Source organism: Ceratotherium simum, chromosome 17, assembly GCF_057802395.1.
Source record: "Ceratotherium simum simum isolate JZ-2026a chromosome 17, ASM5780239v1, whole genome shotgun sequence".
Lineage (NCBI taxonomy): Eukaryota > Metazoa > Chordata > Mammalia > Perissodactyla > Rhinocerotidae > Ceratotherium > Ceratotherium simum.
The window spans coordinates 8,240,585-8,263,710 of record NC_141916.1 but is presented as its reverse complement, the minus strand read 5'-3'; the positions used below and the strand labels follow the sequence as shown (position 1 = coordinate 8,263,710).

Genomic DNA, 23,126 nt, shown 5'->3' with positions numbered 1-23,126 from the left:
TGTACACAGGAAAGGATGCCCTTGCTTGGAACCCTTGAACGAATCAGAGTTCTGCACTTCTCTCGTGGGCCAAGCAAACTTGGATGTCACTTTCCTCCCATAGGCAAGTGTAGTGATGTAGAAGTCCTCTGAAGAATGCAAGAAACTCTGGCACACTTGGTTAGGGAACCCTGGATCCCCTCAGCTTCCCATAGTGCACCTCTTACTAGGATAGTCTGTTCCTGGAGCATCATAGCAGGTCACATCCTGATACACGAATACCAGTTATGAGACCTGACCAAGACTCCTCCTTGAGCAAACTTTCATCAGGTTCCTCTGAGCCCTCTTCTCAACTAGGCCTCAACCTTCACCTGCCAGTCCAGTTTTCCCAAAGAATCCTGCTAAGTCAGTTTATCAAGAACTCCCCCACCCCTGATATCTGATCATTTTGGCCTGCCTTTAGCAAGAATCCTATTAAGCCAGTTTAGCAAAACTACCCCTACTCTTGATATCTAATGGAATTCCTCTTCCTAACTTTCCATCCATGGGCCCCATTACTCTGCTTATTGGCCATAAATCCCCACCTGTCTTGGCTATATCTGCAGTTGAGCAAAGTTGTATACTAAACAATCTCTCCCTTACTGCAGTAGTTTGAATAAAATCTGTCTGGCTATTTTTAACAAGTATCCTGTACAAAAATTTTCTTCTACAGACTCTAAATTGCAGAAAGGTTCTGCTTACACCAACTCATAAAAAAAGGTAAAGTATTGTATATAAAATATTTACTTTGGGCAGAATATAATGCAACAATACTACACTGTGGAACTATATAAAATATATCACAAACCATTAAAGAAGAAGAGAAATCTATATACATAACTTTATATATTGCATATTTAGCTATGATATAATGCGTGTATTTAACCACTACTATTCCCCTTGTATATGTAGATAAACTATTTGATGTTGGAGGAGATTAAAAAATTCACATTTTAATATGCCCAACTGAACAATCTTAAATATTTTAAATTGCATAAACATATGTTCAAAAATGATTATTTCATATAATAGAAGGATGGAAATTCCAATATTAAGTAAACAGTTTAAAAATAAATAAAATTTAAATGTTCAGAAGCATTCATAAGGAATGCCAACTGTCTCTTCTCCACAGTGTCACTCAGAAGAGCAGACTATCCTCTTGGAACAGTACATGACTGTTCAACCCTTCCCCAGTTTCTTTTGTTAATTCTTGATGTTCAAAAACTCATTTTATTCTGATTTCAAAAAGTTATTAAAAGAGCAATTCATTGCAAATATTCAAACTATTATGAAATATTTAAAATAGAAAAGGAACATCCTCCTTATTCGCGTCCCATGGAAATAACTACTGTTAACAGTATGTACATTATTTTCCAGGTCTTTTTCTCCGTTGCTCTTCATTTATATTTTTATAGGTATTTATATACATGCACGTGTATGTCAAATGTGGGTTTATGCTGAGCATGTTCTTCTACAATTTCTTTTTCATTTAACAAAATATCCATATGCATTGGACATCTTTCTGTGGCTACGGATCTACCACAATCCATTTAAGAGCATAGAAAACTGCTTTTAAACTAGTAGCCCTTTAAAATCATATGGCCATAAAAATACTGAATTTTTCTCAAGATTTTACTAAATTTCTATTAATCTTTCTATTCATGACAAAGTCATCAAGGACCACGGGAGAAAACAAGTGCAAGGCCTAACAATTGAGGGAGGAAAGAAAAATTCCAGCTGGAGTCCTTCACCACTGCAAGGTCTAAGGGTGGAATGACATCCTGAATTTAAAGGACTTCCGTAAAGAAATACTCCACAGTCCCGTAGCTGTGGAGCATAAAATGATTCTACAGCTAACAAAAAATATATTGCTAATAATGGAGGAGTGTATTGAAAGCTGGTTTGGGGGAAGACAATTGTTAAAGAAAAAGTCTGTCATCCCAGGCATGTCAGGGTTCTGAGGGTTACGGAAATAGACTCCATCAGGATTGTAGCTCAGGAAATGGAGTGGAACAGGTCAAGTTCTGTATCAATTTGGGGCAGGCCACTGGGCAGAAGTGCTCCTGGCATGGGTCACTGCCCCAGCCGAAATGAAAAAGAATATAAATAGATCCAATTAAAAGCAATCCCCTTCTGGAGGTCACTTTGGCGTTAAAATAAGACAGGCAGGCAGATCTACCTATCTCCTGGCTAAGGTTTGAGGGAAAAAAAGTCCCGACCTCTCTAGCCTTCCATGGCTAGAAGTGGAATGTGTAACTAGGATGGAAGGAATAAAATAAAGTGCAAGGAGCCCTGTGTCAGCTACTGGGATGCTGCAATTCAATTTCTGTTGCAAAATTGTGACCTTAGGAAGTTTATCATCATGACTCATGATGGCTAAGCTTCTGTAAACATTAGAAACCAGAGGATTAAAAGAATTCTTTAGACAATTTGGGGGAAAGACCATTTGAGGCAAACAGGTTTTTTTTTTTTTTTTTTTGGTCTAAATTAGCTAGATTGGCAGAATACACTAAAGGAATTCACAACATGGGCCCAAATTTCACAAATATTTATTGAACACTCTGTTCAAAACACTGTGCTAGGTACATTCCCATAACTTTTCCTAAGCCTGCTGAGGTAACAATTCTGTGACAGGGGTATTATAGAGACTGTTGTTCAGAGTTAAGAAGTGATTTTCCAGAAATCATCATTAGCGCACACAAGAGCCCTTTTTGAACCCAATCCTCTGCTCACCACAGCAATAAAATTGCTAAATGTTCTACTTCTCTTAACAGAAGCACTTTCTGCAACATTTGATGTCTGGTCATACACAGTGACCCATGTCATTTTTCTAGAGCAGGGTCCACCAGTAAAAAGGCCACAAGGCTGCCCACAGGAAACCAGGGTTTCAGCCCTAGGGCTGCCCTTAGCAGCGTCACCAGAAGCAAGTCAATTCCACTGGCTTTGATTTCCTACAAAATAAGAGGATTGGTAAAATCTAAGGTTTTTCTATTTCCGCAATGCAAACTTTAACGGTTATTAGTATCAATCATGTGAGTCTCGTCCAGATTTAGTAAAATATGTTTTGAGAACCCACTGAGTAAAAGATACTGTGCTAAATATTTTTCCAAAAATTAGACATTTTATCCTTCCAACAATCATAGGGAGTAGATATTATTGTTCCTATTTTACATATTTAAAAAAGAATCTCAGATAGTGTAGAAAAATAAGCTCTCACTGATTATAAATGACACGAACCATAATTTATATCTAGGTATTCTGATGACATGTTCAGTGTCTCTATCACCTCCACCCAACTGTGTCTCGGTCATGGTGGATGAATTTAATTTACATCTGTTCTATTACCTCCAAACTCCATCTCAGGACCATTTTAGAGATTGGGGTTCCAGGAAAAGTGTAGAAAAATTTAACATCAAGCTTTTTTGGAAGTTACGGTAAAACTGACCTCTATGACACTGACTGTAGTTACTCACAACTTTAATCAGCCTGAGCCATTCACAGGAAGAAAGTCTGTTACTACATTTGTATTCCTAAAACCAAAATCAAGAAATGTGATCTGGCTAAGGGAAGGAAAATGTGATGACAGCATTTGTGGCTCTAGTATTTGAGGGGGTTTCTAAAAGCAGCTTTTCTATTTTATCATTTATTCAGTTTCCAAGGTCTGTTCTTGTACAGGTTACAGTCTGGGTGGCAAGACTGGAGAGAAGATACATACAAACATCGTTATTAACGCCTTCTTCCTAGGAAAACACATCTGGATTTCTACATTTGAGAGTTCTCTCTTTTTGCCCTTGTGCAAAAGACTTTAATTCTATTTTTTCCAGTTTTATTGAGATATAATTGACATATAACATTGTATTAGTCCAAAGCGTATGACATAATGATTTGATATACTTACATATTGCACAGTGATCACCACAATAAGCTTGGTTAACATACATCACCTGACATAGTTACAATTGTTTTACTTCTGATGAGAAATTTTAAGATCTACTCTCTTAGCAACTTTCAAATATACAATACAGTATCGTTAAACCTAGTCACCATGCTGCATATTACACCCCCGTTACTTATTTATCTTATAACTGGAAGTTTGTACCTTTTGACTCCCTTCACCCATTTCCCCGACTCCTCACCCCCCACCTCTGGCAACCACATATCTGATCTTTGTATCTATGAGTTCAGCATTTTTTAGATTCCACAAATAAGTGAGATTATACAGTATTTTTCTTTCTCTGTCTGACTTATTTCTCTTAGCATAATGCCCTCAAGTTCCATCCGTATTGTTACCAATGGCAGGATTTCCTTCTTTTTATAGCTAAATAGTATTCCATTGTATATATATATATATATACCACGTTTTCTTTACCCATTCATCTGTCAATGGACGCTTAGTTTGTTTCCATGTCTTGGTTATTATAAATAATGTTGCAATGAAAATGTGGGCACAGATATCTCTATGAGACAGCGATTTCATTTCCTTTGGATGTATACTGAGAAATAAGATTTCTGGATAATATGGTAGTTCAATATTTTTAATTTTTTGAGGAACCTCCATACTGTTTTCCAGAGTGGTTGCACCAATTTACATTCCCATCAACAGTGTACAAGTATTCTATTTCTCCACATCCTTGCCAGCATTTGTTATCTCTTATCTTTTTGATAATAGCCATTCTAACAGGAATGAGGTAATATCTCATTGTGGTTTTTAAAAATACTTAAATTCTTAAAATCACTGAAAAGAATATGTCTTAAGAGATAAGGAAAAAATGAGAGTCACAAATGTCATTTCAGTAAACAGGATAGTGCACATTCATAAGAATAGTTGAACATACCTCACACACACACACAAACTTCCTCTTTAAAAACTACTTGCTGTGGGGCTGGCCCCATGTCTTAGCAGTTGTGTGCGCGCTCCGCTGCTGGTGGCCCGGGTTCGGATCCTGGGCACACACCGACGCACCGCTTCTCCAGCCATGCTGAGGCTGCGTCCCACGTACAGCAACTAGAAGGATGTGCGTCTGTGACATACAACTATCTACTGGGGCTTTGGGGAAAAAAATAAATAAATAAAATTAAAAAAAAAAAACTACTTGCTGTGTAAAACCAACTATTTGCAACAATAGCAATCCTTTAAACTAGCAACAAAAGTGATAAGAAAATGTGTTTGTATGCTCACTTTTCTGGGGAACATATTCAAAGAACTGTGACCCTCAGACAAGCAGAGAACTACTACTTAGATATAGTGCAAAAAGTTTAAAATGTACCAAAACTAATTGGACCATAATCTAGAAAATGTGTTAATTTCTATTTTTGTTGGGTTCAAAACTAATGGGAACTATTAAATTACCTACTTGGCAACTGGTACTCAGTGCTGTTGGGTAACTCTTGCTGGATAACTTGTGTCACTCACCATTCACATTGAACAATATCTAGAACATGCAGAAATAAGAATGCACCACTGTCAAGTCAAATGCTCCATTTTTTATTGCCAGAATTCGTGGTATCATAGATAGAAATGTGTTAACAGAATAAGATAATAAACAATTTATTCTACTTGTAGAAAAAAGTAATAGTCTAGGGGAAATGATGAATTTTTGTCTTTCTATTGAGAATGTGGCATATTGGTGACACTTGAAATAAATTTTTGTGCCTAAAGACTTAATATGCATTTCCTGACCTTCTAGTCATATCTCTATATATTTCCTTTATTTTTTATTGGTTTATTTAAAATATTCTACTTATAACAGTTATTTGTATTTACACTCTCTCTCCAAATAGATGAAATTCTCTTAAATAGAGACTTTAAAAGGTTAGTCTAGCTGCTGAATGGAAAATGAATTAGGAAAGGAGACTGAGAGGAAGAAAAGCAGTCAGAAGATTATAATAACAATTCAGGGTGTGGACAGAGGTAGGGCAAGTGGAGTAGAGCTTAAATTTATTTGAATTGAACAGACGAAGAACCATGGGATAAACTGGAAGTGTGTGGTGATATTTGTCAAGAATGACTCTGATGTTCTTGACTTCAGAAATTGCGTCAATGGTGGTTGACTTTTCCTGTGTAGAAAGATAAAAAGAGCAGTTTGGGAGATGCGGCAAGGTATATCAAGAGTTTATCTGTGCATATTAAATTTGAGATGCCTGTAGGAAATGCTAGTGAAAATGGTAGATATTTGGCTACAGGAGTGAGGAGTGTAGAACTCAGAACAGATGTCTGAGTTGGAGAAATCTGGGAGTTACCACCACATAGAATGCATTGTAAGCCATGTCTTAAATAACCAAGAAAAAGAATACAGAAAGGGAATTTGGAAGGATCTTATGGCAATTCCTGGGGAACTTGGAAAGGAGTTGAAGTTACTCAAGGAAATGGAGAAAAAGAACCAGAGGAGTGGAAAGTGCCTTAGAAGACAAGAGGAAAGACTGTTTCAAAGAGGACTGATCAACAATGTTATATTCTGCTAAGTCTAGTAACATAAACACAAAAAGTATCCATCCTCTTCTGTATTATGGGAGTCATTGGTAACCTTAGCAAGAGAATAATGAAATGGAAGGGGCATACATCTGAAGAAAACGAAAAAGTGTTTGCAAAAACTCTTTGCAGAAGTTTGCTTGTGGAAAGGGGTGGAGGAATACAGCAGTAGCTCTATTAACTAGGATAATTGATGCTAGCTGCCTCTTACAGGCAAACCCAAGGGCTTCACACAATGAATGTTCATGTCTCACTCACACAGTGTTCAATGATGACCCCCCTGCCACCATTCTGTCGCTAGGCCATCTGGAACATGTGGCCTCTAAGTTCACCATGGCAGGGAAAGGATCTATGGAGAAGGAACACCTGCTCTTAGTGTTACATATCACTTTCACTTACAGCACGTGGCTGATGGCCCAGAAAAGTCAGGAATTTTAAGGGAAAAGTTGAAATAGTTGGTGCACACATACTACTTTACCACGAAAATTGAAGCAGCATGTGGTGTCAAGGAATATTTTTATTTGTTGATTGGTTTGTTTTTAAGATGGGAGATATTAGAACACATTTGTTATCTAGTGAGAATAGTCCAGGAAAGAGAGAGAGAAAGAGAGAGGTAGAAGCAGCAGAGAAGGAAAATCAGAGAAGACAAAACTCCATGAGGAGGCAGAAGGGGATGGAATCCAAAACACACGGGAAGGAACTGGTCTCTGCTGTTTTATCTGCTGAATCACTGTCATGAAAGGAGGCAATGGGGATTGGTTGAGGTATTCTTATAGACTTGGTGACAGAAAGATAAGGAAGTGCCCATTTGATGACTTCTGCTTTCTCTTTGTAACACAAAGCAAGGCTGTGAGCTCAAACTCAAGAGGGTGGTACACAGTAGGATGGAAGCCCAGGAGATTGAGGAGCGTGGTAAAGACACAAAATCGTTTCTATGGAGAACAGAAGTCTTTCACTTGACAACTTACTTGTCTTATTTTCTGCCACTTTACCCCAAATATTCTGTTCTCCAACCACCCTAAAATATTTAAGGTAACCCAAATATGCCATGTACTTGCTCGGGTTCCATGATTTTATTCTTACTTTTTCTCTGCCTAGACTCTTCTCCCCACCTTGTCTGCTTTGCAAATCTTCAGTCATCCTTCAGCTCTTGCCTCAAATAGGGATTCTTTTACGAAGACTTTTCTGTTCCTCCAGGAAAAGTTGGTCCCTTCCCCTTCCTCCTCCAGTAATCCATGTCTTCCCATTAGACTTGGATCTTGAAGCCTTTGTTCTCAGAACCTAGCATAGAGCATTGCACAAAATGCAGAGATGCTCGTAATTGCTTGTGGACCAGCTGTTGGCATTTAGTAGAGCATACAGTATATTAAAGATATTGAACAAAGTTTGTCACTCTAAAAATCTGGTAGAAGTCTAACTTTTAAATATTTAAAATACCATTCAAACTAGCAAAACAGGATAGAAATCAGCCCCTATTTACTAAGGGAGGACTGGTGTTTTCTGCCACATAAGCAGCCAGTTCCAAGTCAGAAACACTGTAAATAACTAATTAAAACATCTTTCTGCTGTAATAAAAATAAAATGCCTTAAGCGGTCTAACCTGCTTTCCCCAACTCATTTAACAACTTCCTTACTGTGTAAACGCCCTTTACAAAATAGACACCAGCTTTCCAGAAGGTATTTTTGAATAATTGAAATATGAAAGCAAAAATTTTAAAGCATGCCATCTGTTTTGTTTTTCTTGGAGCCCAATGATTTTGTCTTTCCTGAGATTCAAACCACCTCACACTTTACAGGAATTCATTAAAACTTCACTGCAGGGGGAAGGTGAACAGGAGAATCACAGCCATAGGATATAAAAAATAGCTGCTTCTGCTCCAATTTCTGTCTTCAAACCTCCCAGTTAATCCAGGGTGTCTCTACCACTTTGAATGATTCTTCTCAGCTCTACAGACTCCATGGGCAAGAAAACTTAAGAGTTGGTTTCCAATTTGGCAATTCCAGTTTTAACCAAACTACATTGACACGGTTATGTCTTCCATACCATTGCACAAATCCAATTGAAATTTCTGCTATTTGGCTAATAAAGTGTTGCCATATTTCTCAAAATCAAATTGAAATCCAGGGTTCTAAAGTTGCCATCAGCACATGCATACCTGCACATTATTAGGAAGCAATATATAGTTAGTGGAGGAAGAGTTTTATGTGGAGCTCTCAAACGTATTTGGCTAAAGGCAAAATTTTAGAGCATAGTCCTTTATCCTTAATTAAATTACAAAATTAAATGTCACCTCAAAAGTAGAGGAAGCCCCCTTTCCATGGGAAACCCTGAAATGAAACTGTGGTACGACGGAAGGAACACTGGTCACAACGTGAGAGCCTCCGGCGTCAGCAGCTCTGCCACTTCCCAGCTGTGCAACATAGAGTATCTCTGAGTCTCAGTTTCCCCACCCATTAAACGAGGGCACTGGACCTCTTGACTTCTAAGATCAATTTCAGCCCTATAATTTGAAGAAATGCAAAGTCTACCTAGATAACGTTTATCTCTAATTGTGAAACCTGCCTGTACACCTTTCATATTACCCAGTGCTGTGAAACTCAATAGGTATTCAATAAATAGTGAATTAGCAAATGAATGCCTCTATGTAAGCAGGTGTATGAAGAGATTTGTAGGAGTCTATGGAATGCAAGAAATAGAAGAGAGAAACGGGGATAATGGGTGGCTAAAAAGAAGAAAAAAAAACAAGAGAAATGAAATATTTACTTTTATTTAGTGTGCTTACCCACCTCTCCTGACTCACCTGCTACTTAGTCTTCTCTCGGGTACTGTTTGCTCCTAAACCTGTAGTGAAAGGAATTATTAGGTATTAAAGTATCTGTTTTAATTAGTATTTAGCTCAGCTACCAGCTTCAGAAAATCCAAAATAATAGTGGCTTAACCGAGAAAAAAAATTAGCTCTAACTCATGTAAGTCGGGCAGTTTAGAACTGGAGGTGTAGCTCCATGACCATCAGTAACACAGGCTCCTTCTGTTCTTTGCTCTCTCATTCTTAAAAGGAAGATTCCACCCTGCAGCTGAGATGGCTGCTCCAGCCCTAGCATATCAGCACACTAGAGCTAAGAGAATGAAAAGGAAGAGAAAATGCTTGCCTATCTTTGAGAACACATCACTTCCTCTTACATGCAAAGAACATAGTCACATGGCCACACAGAGACACAAAGGAGGCTGAAAAGTTTAGTCTTTTCCTGGGAAACTGTTATTACCACTAATATTTGGGGGTATGTCCACTGCTTTGAAGGAAAAGGAGAATGGGTATTGAGGGACGGTATCTTTCATTAGACTTCTGGCCTACTAAAGAATCTTATTCTGGGCTCAGAGGAAAAACTGTGAAGTAACTGTGAGGAATGCCTAGCTTCCATTTTTTGTGTCCCTCTCATTCTCGTAACAGTCACTTGTTTCCTCCCAGGCTTCTTTAATCTGGAGGAAACTAGACAAATTCTTCAATTTTAATCTATTAGATGCTTAGTGTGGTATCTCTCCAAAGAATGTTTGCATTTTCAAAGAAAATCCGAAGAGGTCAAAACTTAAGCCTAGTAATGAAATAAGTGTCTCATTAAATAAAGTCTCATTGAATAAATGTCTCAGCGAAGAGTTTTAAGAGGCACTCTTCTCTGAGCTTCTTAAAAGATCCTAGTAAGCACCACCTAGTCTGTCTTGCAATAGGACAGACCTTGTAGCACATTCATTCTTGGTTTTGCTCCAATAGTTATTTGCTCCATCCTTCCACTGGGTCATGGTTTTCTTCTTCTTATGTTCTGACTAAGTGTTACAGAACTACATGGTATATAGCAGAGTTTTATTTTAATTTTAATTTTAATACTGTAGTTAAATTTGATCTTCTACGTCTAAATGAAGATTATGGTTTGAGGTCATTGAAAACTTCAGGGTACAAGTTCACCAAAAATATAACTATCAAAATCTTAGTAGACACTAATGTATGGACACTAATGCACTCACATGCCATTAATAATATTAAATTTTAAATGAGTAGTAACTGTGCTAGTTAAAGCAACAATAATGAAATAAATGACATCTATTACTATAAGACATTCTAACTTATGGAGGAAATTCAGCACTTAAAATGCCCCACTGTGTCCAGCTAATAGAGCCCAGGGATTACTTTCGATTCCATATTGTGAGTCACTTACCATTCACTTGGTTCACTTCATAGCCACTATGGTTTACTGGGTGAATTCCAGACTCTAAATTAAATAGCTAAAGAGCATGACAGCTCCTCGTATCTATAGAGTTCTACATTTTGAAAACAATGTAGACTGTTTAAAATTGTGCTAAAGCATCTGGTAGGTGTTATTTCATTTAAACATGACACGTTTTTATCCTAAATTAAAAGACTGGAAAATTTGAGGAATCTTTTAAAGATATCACAGTTATGCTCCCGAGTTGGAAATCGTGGGACACAGTTTCATGACCACCTAGTCCACCAACATGCAAATTCCTCAGAGAGCATTCGTTCTGGGTTCCCAAGACAGCTCAATTCAGACTTGGTCAAAGATAAAGAATGGTACATATAATGAGGAAAAGATGTGCATGAAAATATCTGGGAAACTCTTACAAGTGCAAATGCACGCAAATTTCCGGGATTCAATCTCCTAAAGGCATAGAGGGCAGGCATTTTCCATTTTTTTAATTACAAAAAAATTAGGTGACTCTAATAGAGGTTGTAGTAGGCAGAATACTTCCCCTCCCACCACCCCATCCTAATCCCTGGAACCTGTGAATATTTAGTTTACACAGAAAAAGGACCTGTTTATTAGAGCAAAGGACCTTGAGATGGGGAAGAAGAGCCTGGATCACCCAAGTGGACCCCATATAATCACACAAATCCTTAAAAGTAGAGAACCTTTCCCAGCTATGGTCAGAGGGAGCCGTGACTTCAGAAGACTGATCAGAGAAATGCAGTGTTGTGGGATGTGAAGATGGAGGAAGTGGGCCATAAAACAAGCAATGGGGGTGGCCTCTAGAACCTATACAAGGCAAGGAAACAGATTTATTTTCCCCCCTAGAGCCTCCAGAAAAGAATGCAATCCTGCTGACATCTTGATTTTAGCCCAATGAGACCTGTGTTGGATGTCTAACCTACAGAACTGTAAGGTAATCAATTTGTATTGTTTTAAGCCATTATGTTTGTGATAATTTATGACAGCAACAATAGAAAATTAATACATAGGTGGTCTGAGAACCACACTTTGAACTCCTATTAAGCATTCAAAAATACTAAAAATCAAATGACATTTGAGTAGAGTAAATGTGGCCTATTCCTCGAAAGGGAAAACATTTTCTTGAGTGTTCAATGATTGTTTAAATTCAGTGATGGGGTGTTGTTTCTTCTTATGATATGGTTCTAAAGCATATGTAAAATCAGCTTCTTCAATTTCATAAAAAACTAAAAAAAGAAAGAAGGGAGATATGACGATGAGGAACAAAAGAAAGAATATAGGAAGTTGGAAGAGAATAGGAAGAAACAAAAAACAAGAGAAAAGGGGAGACTTTTGTGTACTTTCATGGGGGTAACCAGCCTGATAAAGGATTTTAATGCTTTCATGTTACAAACAAATACAAGGGCCTGACAAGCTAAGAAAAGAAGATCGTGAAGTGGCCTAATGGCCACAGCTGTTCTCCATTGTAGAAGTTTTCTCTGAAGATGGCAATGCTATTATGTCCTATGAAGCACATGTGCACCAGTCATTTTTCTTCTGTTCTAAATTTGGCTCACACTCACTATTCCATTTTCAATCAAAAATGCTTGCTTCTATCATCTCCAAACATTTTGATTTTTTTCCTATAATAAAATCTCTGAATCTATTAAATACTATGTATTTCCCAAGTCCTAGATTCCAAATCAATATATTTTAAAACCCACTAACCCAACCAAATTTCCTTGTCTCTTCTCTAGGGCCAACCACAAGCAAAATGGTAAATGAGGTGAAGTATGTTCCTGAGTGAAAGGTTTTTATCTTGCAAGAGGCTGTCATCAGTCCCATAGGTTGGAAAACCCCAGGCTATATGGAAAGCTCTTAAATCGTTTGTCAGCCCCAGGCTGGGATAATCTGGGAAGCGTGTGGCAGTTTGAGTTTCCATATGTCAAAGCCATAGATCAGATTCAGAAAAAGTTGCAGTTTTAACACGTACTAGTTAATATGTAGATGATGTAACTCTGCAGCTTGGTAAGAGTGAGGAGACTTGGTATTGACCTAGCTGGACCTCAGCCCTGATCTAGCTAAATATGCCACCAACCCTACGTGCACTGTCTTGGGGAAGCCTTCTTTCTTCCACTGGATTTTTTATGATAGAATACTCTCATTTACAAAAATTAAGCCAATGCTCACTACCATGTTTATAAAAGTACCTTATCTCTGCTGACATGCTAATCCACAGGGATCTTGGTCTCCCATAAACCTTCCTTCTCTATTAATATCTCTGCCTACCTTACATCCTTTATTTCTCCTCCATACCACTCATCTGGTGCTCCAGCTGTCTCAATGATCGTCATGTCAGAGCATTATGGATAATTCACAGACCTTCCTTATCACCTAGAGTGTCCCCTCCTGTGTTCTAAACCCCCAGTAGGCTCTAGAGGAGAAAGTAAAGGCAAGCCAGGATCCAAAGGAGGCCTCCAGCCCAGTTACCTTTACAATATGGCCCAAGAATTCAGTTTACAAAAAGCAGTCAGATTTGGATTTTTTAAAAGATCTTCTAAGGCAATCAATGCAGAATACAGGGAAAAAATTAAAAGATGTTCATCTCTTTGAACTGAACTAAGCATGAGCAGAAGGGATTTCTTCATGGGATGGACAATGCTTTTTCTGCTTTAACTGAAGCTGAAACTCAGGCACAAGCATCTGCAAGAAAACGAAGTGTTATACTGAGGAGCAGCCAGAGCAGTGTGGCAGCTACCCCTCAAAGAAATGGGGGATGCTGACACTGCTGACAACATGTGTCACCCTTCCCTATGTAGCCCATGCAAGAGGGAGAAGAATGAACAATAAATGGGTCAAAGACTTGCATATGAAAAACAAACCAGGGCCGGCCCGGTGGCGCAAGCAGTTAAGTGTGCGTGCTCTGCTGTGGCGGCCAGGGGTTCGCTGGTTCGAATCCTGGGCCTGCACGGATGCACCGCTTCTCAAGCCATGCTGTGACAGCGTCCCATATAAAGTGGAGGAAGATGGGCATGGATGTCAGCCCAGGGCCAGTCTTCCTCAGCAAAAAGAAGAGGATTGGCAGATGTTAGCTCAGGGCCCATCTTCCTCACACATAAAAAAACCATAAAAGTTCTGAAAGGAACAACAGAGAATGTCGGTGTGCTGGTGGTTGTTATTTTGTGGTGAAGAAGTATTTCTATGGTTTTTATAATTTTATTTTAAAAATTTTCAAATATATAGTGTGGTTGGCAGAATGGTCCCCCAAAGATGTCTACACCCTAATCCCTGGATCCTGTGATGATATTACTCTATAGGGCAAAAGGGACTTTGCAGGTATAATTGAGGTAATGGATTTTAAGATAAGGAGAGTACCCTGGATTATCCAGGTGGACCCAGTCTAATCACATGAGCCCTTAAAAGGAGAGAACTTTCTCTGGCTGGAGTCAGAGCGGTGTGGTAGAAGGAGAAGTTGGAGAGATTGTAAGTGTGAGAGGGATTTGATCCACGTTTGCTGAAGGGAGGCACGTGGAAAGCATGAGACGGAATGTGGTAGCCTCTGGGAGAAAAGACTGGGCTCAACCAACAGCCAGCAAGGAAGCTGGGAGCCCAGTCCTACAAGCTCAAGGAATGAATTTGGCCAACATCCTGAACGCCCTTGGAAGCAAATTCACCCCCCAAACCTCGAGAAAGGAACTCTGCCCTGCTGACTGACTGAGGCTGGTTTTGTGATACTTCAGCAGAGGTCCCAGTTGAACTACTCTGTACCTGGTCTTCTGATCTACGTACTGGGAGATGATAAATTACAGAAGCAATAGAAAACTACTTCATATCAACAAAAAATTTTATGTGCAATAAACTTCTATATGCCCACTGCTTAGATTCAACAATTCTAAACATTTTGTGATATTACTTTATTTGTTTGTTATTTTGTTTAATCATTTCAAAGTGAGTTATAGATCTGACTTCACCACTAAATGCTTGATCATGCATCCCCTGAAAATAAGGATACTCTCCTATGTAACTACAATATCATTATCACAATTAACAAAATTGAAAATACAGTCAGTTCTGCTATAATGCTTATTCTAAAAGTATGAATTTGTTTCAATATAATTAATATATTAGGAAAAATTTGAGCATAACATAACAGACTTTTGAGGTAATTTTGTTTATGTATGATTTTTGTCAGCAAGCTATAAATACTAACTTCTTTAATCTGGAACAGGATCCAAGCAAATATCACAGATTGCATTTGGTTGCTATATCTCTTAATTATTTTTCTCTGGAACAGCACATACTTTTTTTTATGAAACTGATTTTTTTTTTTTTAATCAGGCCAAGTTGTCTTAGAATGCCTTAAATTGCTTCTGGACTTATCTGATTATTTCTGCTTGATTTAATTTAACTTGTTTCTCTCTCCCTTATATTTTCTGTAAAATGTTAGATCTAAAGTCTTAATTAGGATCAGGTTAAATATTTGGGGAAGAATAATCCATAGACAATAACTGTAAATGAACCTTCCTTCCTCCCTTCTTTCCTTTCTTTCATCAACAGGGTCTATTCATTGCTGTCTAGATTTCTACTAAGTCAGGAAAAATGTTTGATTCTTCCACTTTAGTTACCAATTTTCAGAATAAGGAATTAGGTATAATAGGAATATGGCATTTCTAAGAATGAAGCAATGATTAATTTGATAATCATTACCAAATGGCCTTCAGTAAATGTTGTACCAATTTCAACTTCCAGTAGCAACATATGAGAACACCTGCTTCTCCACACATTTCAATTTCAATGTATTTCTATCATTATTATACATATTATTATGCATGGATAAAAATTGTACATTGATACATCTTTGATCAAAGAGAGGGTCACACTCTTTGACCCAACAATTGTCCTTTTAAGAATTTAGCCTATGGACAGTCTCACACAGTTTCAAAACTAACTTATTCAACAGACAATACTATTTATTTCAATTATGTTTTCAATAAGAAAAATTGGAAATGATCTAAATGTCTATTAATTAGGATTAAATGTGAATTTTGGCAGGTTTATAAAATGAAATACTATGAAATAATGGAAATGAATGAGGCATAATAATGTGAAATAATTTTACAGGCATATTAAGTGAAAAAGTAACATGCAGAACAGTGCACATAAGCCAGAACTGGTATTTATTAAAAATATAGGTGTATATACACAAGTGCGTGCACACACATTACAACGTACATAGGTATGTATTTGCTTGTATATGAATAGACGATCTACAAAAGTAACTGATAGCTGTCAGCTCCTGGAATGAGAACTGCGTGGCTGGGGATAACAGCTAGAGAGAAACTTTTGCTGTATATTCTTTTGTACTTTGCAAAAGTTATGCTTTTTGGATATATTACCTATCCAAAAATTAAAATAAAATACATACATGTGACTGAAAGAGATCACCTAATGAGTGACTGTAGTAGAGAGGAGAAATTCAAGAATTTGATTCTCTGACAGTTCTGGAGGCTAGAAGTGAGAGATCAAGCAATCAGAAGGGCCATGTTCCCACTGAAGGCTCCAGAGAAGAATCCTTTCTCACTTCTAGCTTCCAGTGGCCCCAGGTACTCCTTGGTTTATGAGAGAATAACTCCAATCTCTGTCTCCCTCTTTACACTGCCCTCTTTTCTGTGCCTGTCTCTGTATTTCTCCAAGTTCTCTCTTCTTCTTATAAGGACATTAGTCATTGGATTTAGGCCATGCATCCCCAAACTCAGGAGGACTTCATCTCAAGATGCTTAATTACATCTGCAAAGACCATATTTCTGAGTAAGGTCACATTCTGAGGTTTCAGACAAACATGAATTTTGGAGGGGACACTGTTCAACCCACTCCACACTCCTACTAGGGGAGCTGAAAAGCATAGCATTTATTCTGGGCAGCCACAGACTCGGTGAAAATTGAGAGTTCTGTTGCTGTGAGAAAGGAGGCTGAACTGATTTGGAGGGAACAAGCTGTCTCTGCCTCACTGCACTCACTTGGTTTTATTTTCACCTCACTGACTGCTCCTTTTCAGTCTTTATCGGTTTTCTTTCCTTTTATCGAACTCTAAATGTTGGAGAGCCTCAGATCTCAGTTCTTGAATTTCTCTAACTCTGTGATTTCCCTGTGTAATGAGGTTTATATCCAAAATCCAGAAGACTCTAGCCTCACATCATGCCCTCATCATTGTGCCCAAGCCAGGAGCATGGAGTGTCTCCCATCCTAGGCTAGGAAAACGGTGCACCCTGGAGCCATGCAGTTCAGTCTGTGCAGTCTACTTGGTGGCCCTAGGACTGGCCACACATTTTTTTTTTCCCAGCACATTCATTCTCATGCTTCTTATTCATGCTTTTCCCTCTATCTGGAATTCTTCCAATTCTTCATCTGCCTTGTTCAAACTCATCCTTCAACTGTCAGCTAAATATAGCTTTCTGAGAGAAGCTTTCCCCACCTACCACAACTTAAGCTCCGTCCTTCTATTACACGTTCTCACGGCTCTCTACACTTTTCCATCATAGCGCTTATTTATTTGCATTAAATTGAATTCATCATTTTTGCAACTGCATGTTTAATGAAAGGCAGCATGAGAAAGTGATTAAGAACTCGGGCTCTGAAACCAGACCAACCGGCTTTAAATCCTGACTCATAACTTCCTAGCTCTGTGACCTTGGACAAATTGCTTGACTACCCTCAGCTTCCTCCTCTGTAAAATGGGATAAGGATAGTCCGTGCCTGATGAGGTGCTTGTGGGAACACGGGTTAAAGATGTGAATGTTTCTAAATGTAAAGGCATTTGAATAAATACACCTGATACGTGTCATGGCACATGGTTCAGCCATGGAATAATCGCATGTGAGCAGAAAGATATTTGTCAACTCTATGAATGACACATCTATAACTTTAGGTATTATGAAAGCTGGGGCTTATTTCCTTTTGTAATTGTGGATGATTTGGGGGCACTTTTGCATATTTGGTTAAAGTATGTTTCTTTAAAAAGCCATATATGTGTGTAGAAGATACCATAGCTTGGCTCAGATACCCAATTCCTATGTTTTTCCCTTATCTTGCCCAAAATACAGGCTTGAATGCAGAATACTAGGATTCTAAGCTTTTTAGCAGTCAGAAATGACCAGGAGACCAAATTTTGGCTAATGACAAAGGTGCAGAAATCTCTGGGAGAGCTTTCCTCCCCAAATCAAGACAAATCCTTACAAGGACATGGCTTAGGTGGTGTGTTTACTTACACCTTTGCTGAGATTCCCTGCCCAGAATTCAGATGTGATGCCTAGGGGCACAGCAGCCTTTTCTACCCCCATGAAATCCAAAGCCTCATGATTAAGAATGGCAGAGCAAGAGAATGGAAAGAGCCAGGTTCCTTGGTGACTTTCCTTGTATGGCTGTAAGAGCCCAGGGTACCCACACTGGACTCATGTGAGAATCATTAACTCTGAGAGGCTGAGTATACAGACAACGACCAGACTATATATGGCAATAGAATTCTGATCCACATACAAAGCCTGGGAAGTCAAACCACAACCTGCAGCAATGGGCCCGGCATGGTCAAGACTTTGTCAAGGGTGACTGACAACTATTTTAGCTCCTTCTCTTCCCTCAACTCAGGGCCAACCAGAGAAATCCAATATTTCCCTCCAAACCAATCATATGTGATGCTCTACTTCTAGCTGACACCTCCAGCTTCCCCACACCAATCAGAACACACATAAAACCTTGCCTTTTTCCATTATAGAGCTTTCCCACTCCTCTAATTACCCTTGAGTCTCTGCCAAATGCAAATGATGGGGTCTGACTCTCTTGCTGTAGAAAGTTCTGAATAAATAGCCTCTGTTCTCACTTGGGTGGTCTTCATTTGTTTCCACAGCCTCATATTTGTTTAAACATCTGTTTGCTAGCTTTCCTGTTACTCAAAGCTAAATGAAATCCCAATGCACCATTTTTCTTGCTATTTTTAATGCTGTATTTATCTTATTTTACTAAGGAGGTAAAGAAGTCTTTTCTATAGTGCAGTGCTTCTCACACTTCAATGTACACATAAACGTCTTGGGTTTCTGATTTAGTAGGTCGGGGGGGAGGCTCAAGACTGTAGTTCTAACAGGCTCCCAGGTGATACCAACGCTCCTGGTCTGAGGACCACACTTAGAGTGCAGGGCTATAGTGGATACCTTCCAGACAGCATTTAGATTTTTCTCCTTCTACAACAACGTTATAATGAAAAATAACCATTTTCCTCTTTTTATTAGGAGGAGAGGGATGCCAGAAAGGCATATGAGTTCAGCCAAAGAAGTGAACATGATTTTTCCTGTTCTCCTTGCCCTCAATCTTTGATTCTTTGGTGTCTGGGTCTTCTCTGGGTTTCTTTTCAGACCCTCCGGGTAGACAAAGTCAGAAAGAGTTTATCAAAATGCCCTAGAGGACCAGAGATCCAATCTGAATCCCTCACTCAAACCCTCTTTCTTGTGAAATGAGATAGGAAACCGTGCTTGACAGCCTGGGTGTTGCAGTCATTGACCACCCATCGGTCACACAATCTGGTCCTCCAGCATCAAAATGATGACACAGCAGTGCTTTGGTGATGAGAGGAAAACGTTTTTAGAAAGAGCCTGCAAAGTGCTGAGTCTCCAACAGATAAATATGGGAATGAGAGATAAGGGAATTCAACATCAAATATTCTTTCACTACGTCACATTTTTTACATTCAAAACAAACAAACAGCATTTCCCAAACCACTCCCTTATACAAACACCGTAACAAAAAAAGAGAGGCTCTCCACCATAATAAATAACAAGTCTGTTTATTAACGTCACAGGAAGGTGTGCTCTGAATTTCTGAGGGAGATTTTACTTTTTGAAAATTTAGAAAGACCAAACCTGAAACCTTGTCTAAACAAATCTTCACCAAAGGCCTTATCAATAGAAGAAATAAAATTTTTGAATCCGGTAGTTATCTTTTTTCTGGACATCTTGAAATGCATGAAATTCAAACAGAGTTTGCCACAACTCCCAGCAGCCACAGAAGCAAGCTTCAGTCTTAATTAATTTTGTGCCAACTTGATTTTAGAAACATTGTGAACATTTAAAATATTGTTTTGAGAACTGAAAATCAGACTGTCTGCTCAATTCATAGAAAATAAAGCCATCATCATACCTCTCTCCCTGGACCTGGAAATCCTTAACACCCGCTGAAAGAGTGAAAGGCTATTGTACTCCTGATATCTGATAAATGGATATAAAGCATGTATATTACCACTTACTTCTTTGTTCTCTGATAGTGTAACAAAGTAAATATAATCGTTAACATGGTAGATGACCAAGACAGCCTAACCTCTCCCTTGACTAAGCTTGCATGACTAAAAGTTAAATGGACGTCATGACTCTAGGCCCTGACCTTCCTGGTCTTATAGAATTTACCTGAGAAAACTTGCCATTGTGAATTCTTTCTCTGTCCCTTTGAGATGTAAATCTTCTTAAAAGTTTGTTACCAGTGTTACAGTGTTACCTATACATCTATAGGTTTATAGATGTCTTTCCGAAGGACCTGGAGCCACCCCTTTGAAATGAAATCATTAAGAAAGATAGAGCCCCTACTTCCCAGCCACTTTGGGAGGGTAGGAGTCTAACTTCTGTGGGATCCTTGTTCCAAGTTGTAAAACTACCTCTCCTGAAGGTAAAAGAAAGCTTACTTTTCTTTTGGGTAAGGCCAATTAGCAAACACAGGCGGCCTAAGATTCCTCTCCCCTCAGCTCTCAAAAACACTCCAGCCCTTTGTTTCAGCTGAGCTGAGCTCAGACTGTGTTCTGGCCTCTCTCTCCTATTACAACAGTCTTGAATAAAGTCTCACTTGCCTGTTTAACTCTACCCAATGCAATTTCTGCTTTGACATAGACAGACATTCAATTATGTAATTTACTACTAACCAAATATACCCATGTTCTCTGACATGTTCACAATCAAAGAAATGTAATAAGAGGGGCAATTCTCCAGGTAGTACTAACAACCACTATCAGCAAATCATGAGCCTTTTTGATTGGAGGAAGGTACCAATGAATTTATTTATTAAATCTCACAACAAATATATTAGGTTTATACGCCATATTAGAGGTAAGATATAAGAAAATAAAGGTACAGAGAGGAGAGGCACACTTCTGCTCACTATCACATACTCTCACACTCTGCTTTAGAGGAGTCTGCAATATAAATCAAAAATTGTAATTCAGTGTGGTAATTGCTTTTAGAGGAGTACATGCGCTAAGTCTTTAGAAGGTCAAAGAGGACTATCTAATTTAAATTGGGGAGGTTTTAGAGAGCAAGTGACATTTTAATTACAACTTGAAGGATCAGTAGGTATTAACCAGGCAGAAAGTCAGAGAATGGTTGATGTAGGTAGCAGGAACAACATGCATAAGCCATGTAAACATGAGGAGGCAAAGCATAATCCGAGATGATGTGCAGTTTGGTCGGTGGCTGGTTCATAGGGTGAGCACTTAGCTCGTTTTCCCTCACTGCACAGCACATGCATTAGCAAGTACTTTCAATTCAACTTCCAAAACAAAACCTGTCTGTCCACTTCTCTCCATCTCAACTCTACTTAAGTTAACTTTGAAAAACAGAACACATTTAAGAGTTCCATTTCAGAGGCTTAAAATTGAGCCTCTATGGCTTGAGCAAGGTCATGACACTAGTAAAATGGCTAGCATAGAATGCAACCACTTCTCACCCCCTCCATGATTGCCACCCTGCCCCAGCCACCATATCTCTCACCAGGTTCATTCCAATGCCTTCCTAACTAGTCTCCCTGCTACCACTCTTTGCCCTCCTAGAATTTAATCTTCAGAATAGTCCTTTACAAATGCAAATCAGGGGCTGGACTGGTGGCATAGTGGTTGGGTTCGTGTGCTCTCCTTCAGCGGCCCAGGGTTCACAGGTTTGAATCCCAGGCTCAGACGGATGCATCGCTCATCAAGCCATGCTGTGGTGGCATCCCAAATACAAAACAGAGGAAGATGGACATGGATGTTAGCTTGGAGCCAATCTTCCTCACCAAAAAAAAAAAAAAAAAAAAAAACCCACGCTAATCACCTGTCACACTCTTGGTTAAATTTTTCCAGTTGTTTCCCATTGTCCTTAGAATAAAATCTATACTTTTTTTGCTTGAGTGGAAGAAAAATACATCTGTTCTTCTTCTCTGGTTTCATGAAGGGTTTTACCAAAATACTCTTAGGCTTTTGTTCCATTTTAAAATCCTCCCCACAGAGGTATCTTTAATTACTGGATCAATAAATCGGGAGAGGAACTGGGCACAGATGGCTCAGCCCCTCCCTTCTCCCTGGGATCTGTGGGTGGAGAACTTGCCCAGAGGTCTGCTCTCTGTCAAGCAGAGAAAGGGCCCTGGCCCTTGTGCAGATTTTTGCATGATTGGCTCCTTATTTAGGGATGCAGCTCATCCTGTCTAAAGTAAGCCCACCACCCCCATCACTCTCTTAAAGGAATTACTATTATTTTCTTTATTACATCACTCAGTGCCTGACATTGTATTCATCATTGATGTTTGTTTGGTTGGTTTTCTTTGTGTCCCCGCACTGAAATGTAAATCATTAAGAGCAGCAATCTTTTCCTTCTTATGCACTCCTATATCTCCAAAGCCTAGAGCCACACCTGGCACAGGTAGACAAATACTCGTTAAAATAGTTGGAATCTACAGAAGTAAAGACAGGTTAGATAATGAAAGACGTTTGTCCCTAGCTAAGGGTCTCAAATTTCATAGACTGAAAGCTTTGCCATCTTCAAATAGAGAGATTTTAGAAATTAAAACTTTAAAGCGTTATTCAAAGTTTCCAAAATGGGGGCTGAAAAAAAAAAACTTCCAAAAATGAATAAAATATAAGAAGGATTTAAGTAATTAAACTTCAAAATAATTTTTTTTTTTTTTTTTTGTGAGGAACATCAGCCCTGAGCTAACATCCTATGCCAATCTTCCTCCTTTTGCTGAGGAATATTGGCCCTGGGCTAACATCTGTGCCCATCTTCCTCTACTTTATGTGGGACACCGCCACAGCATGGCCTGACAAGTGGTGTGTCTGTGCCCACCCGGGATCCGAGCCTGCAAACCCCGGGCCACCGAAGCGAAGCACGCGCACTTAACTGCTACACCACCTGGCTGGCCCCCGCAAGTAATGATCTTTATAAAGCAGATTAAGAAATAATTAAAATAAATGTAGCTATTCAGAATACATGATGTTTTTCTATTGGCTAGTTGAAAGAAATACATCAATAGACAAGTTCCAAATTTGTTACATCAAAAATGGTCACATTTTGATTAATTGCCTAATACTTTAAGGATGTAAATTTACAGCTTACCTATACTTAAGAACCTGAGAAATAAAATT

General features: G+C 38.8%; 1 long non-coding RNA gene across 1 annotated transcript in view; it reads left to right on the top strand.

The window, feature by feature from the left end:
• LOC147914683 (uncharacterized) overlaps positions 1–23,126 on the top strand; it is a 42,388-nt gene that overhangs the window by 5,980 nt on the left and 13,282 nt on the right. The window contains exon 2 of the long non-coding RNA XR_015554875.1: positions 11,573–11,660. This is a non-coding gene — a long non-coding RNA (uncharacterized LOC147914683). The remainder of the gene's footprint in view (positions 1–11,572; positions 11,661–23,126) is intronic.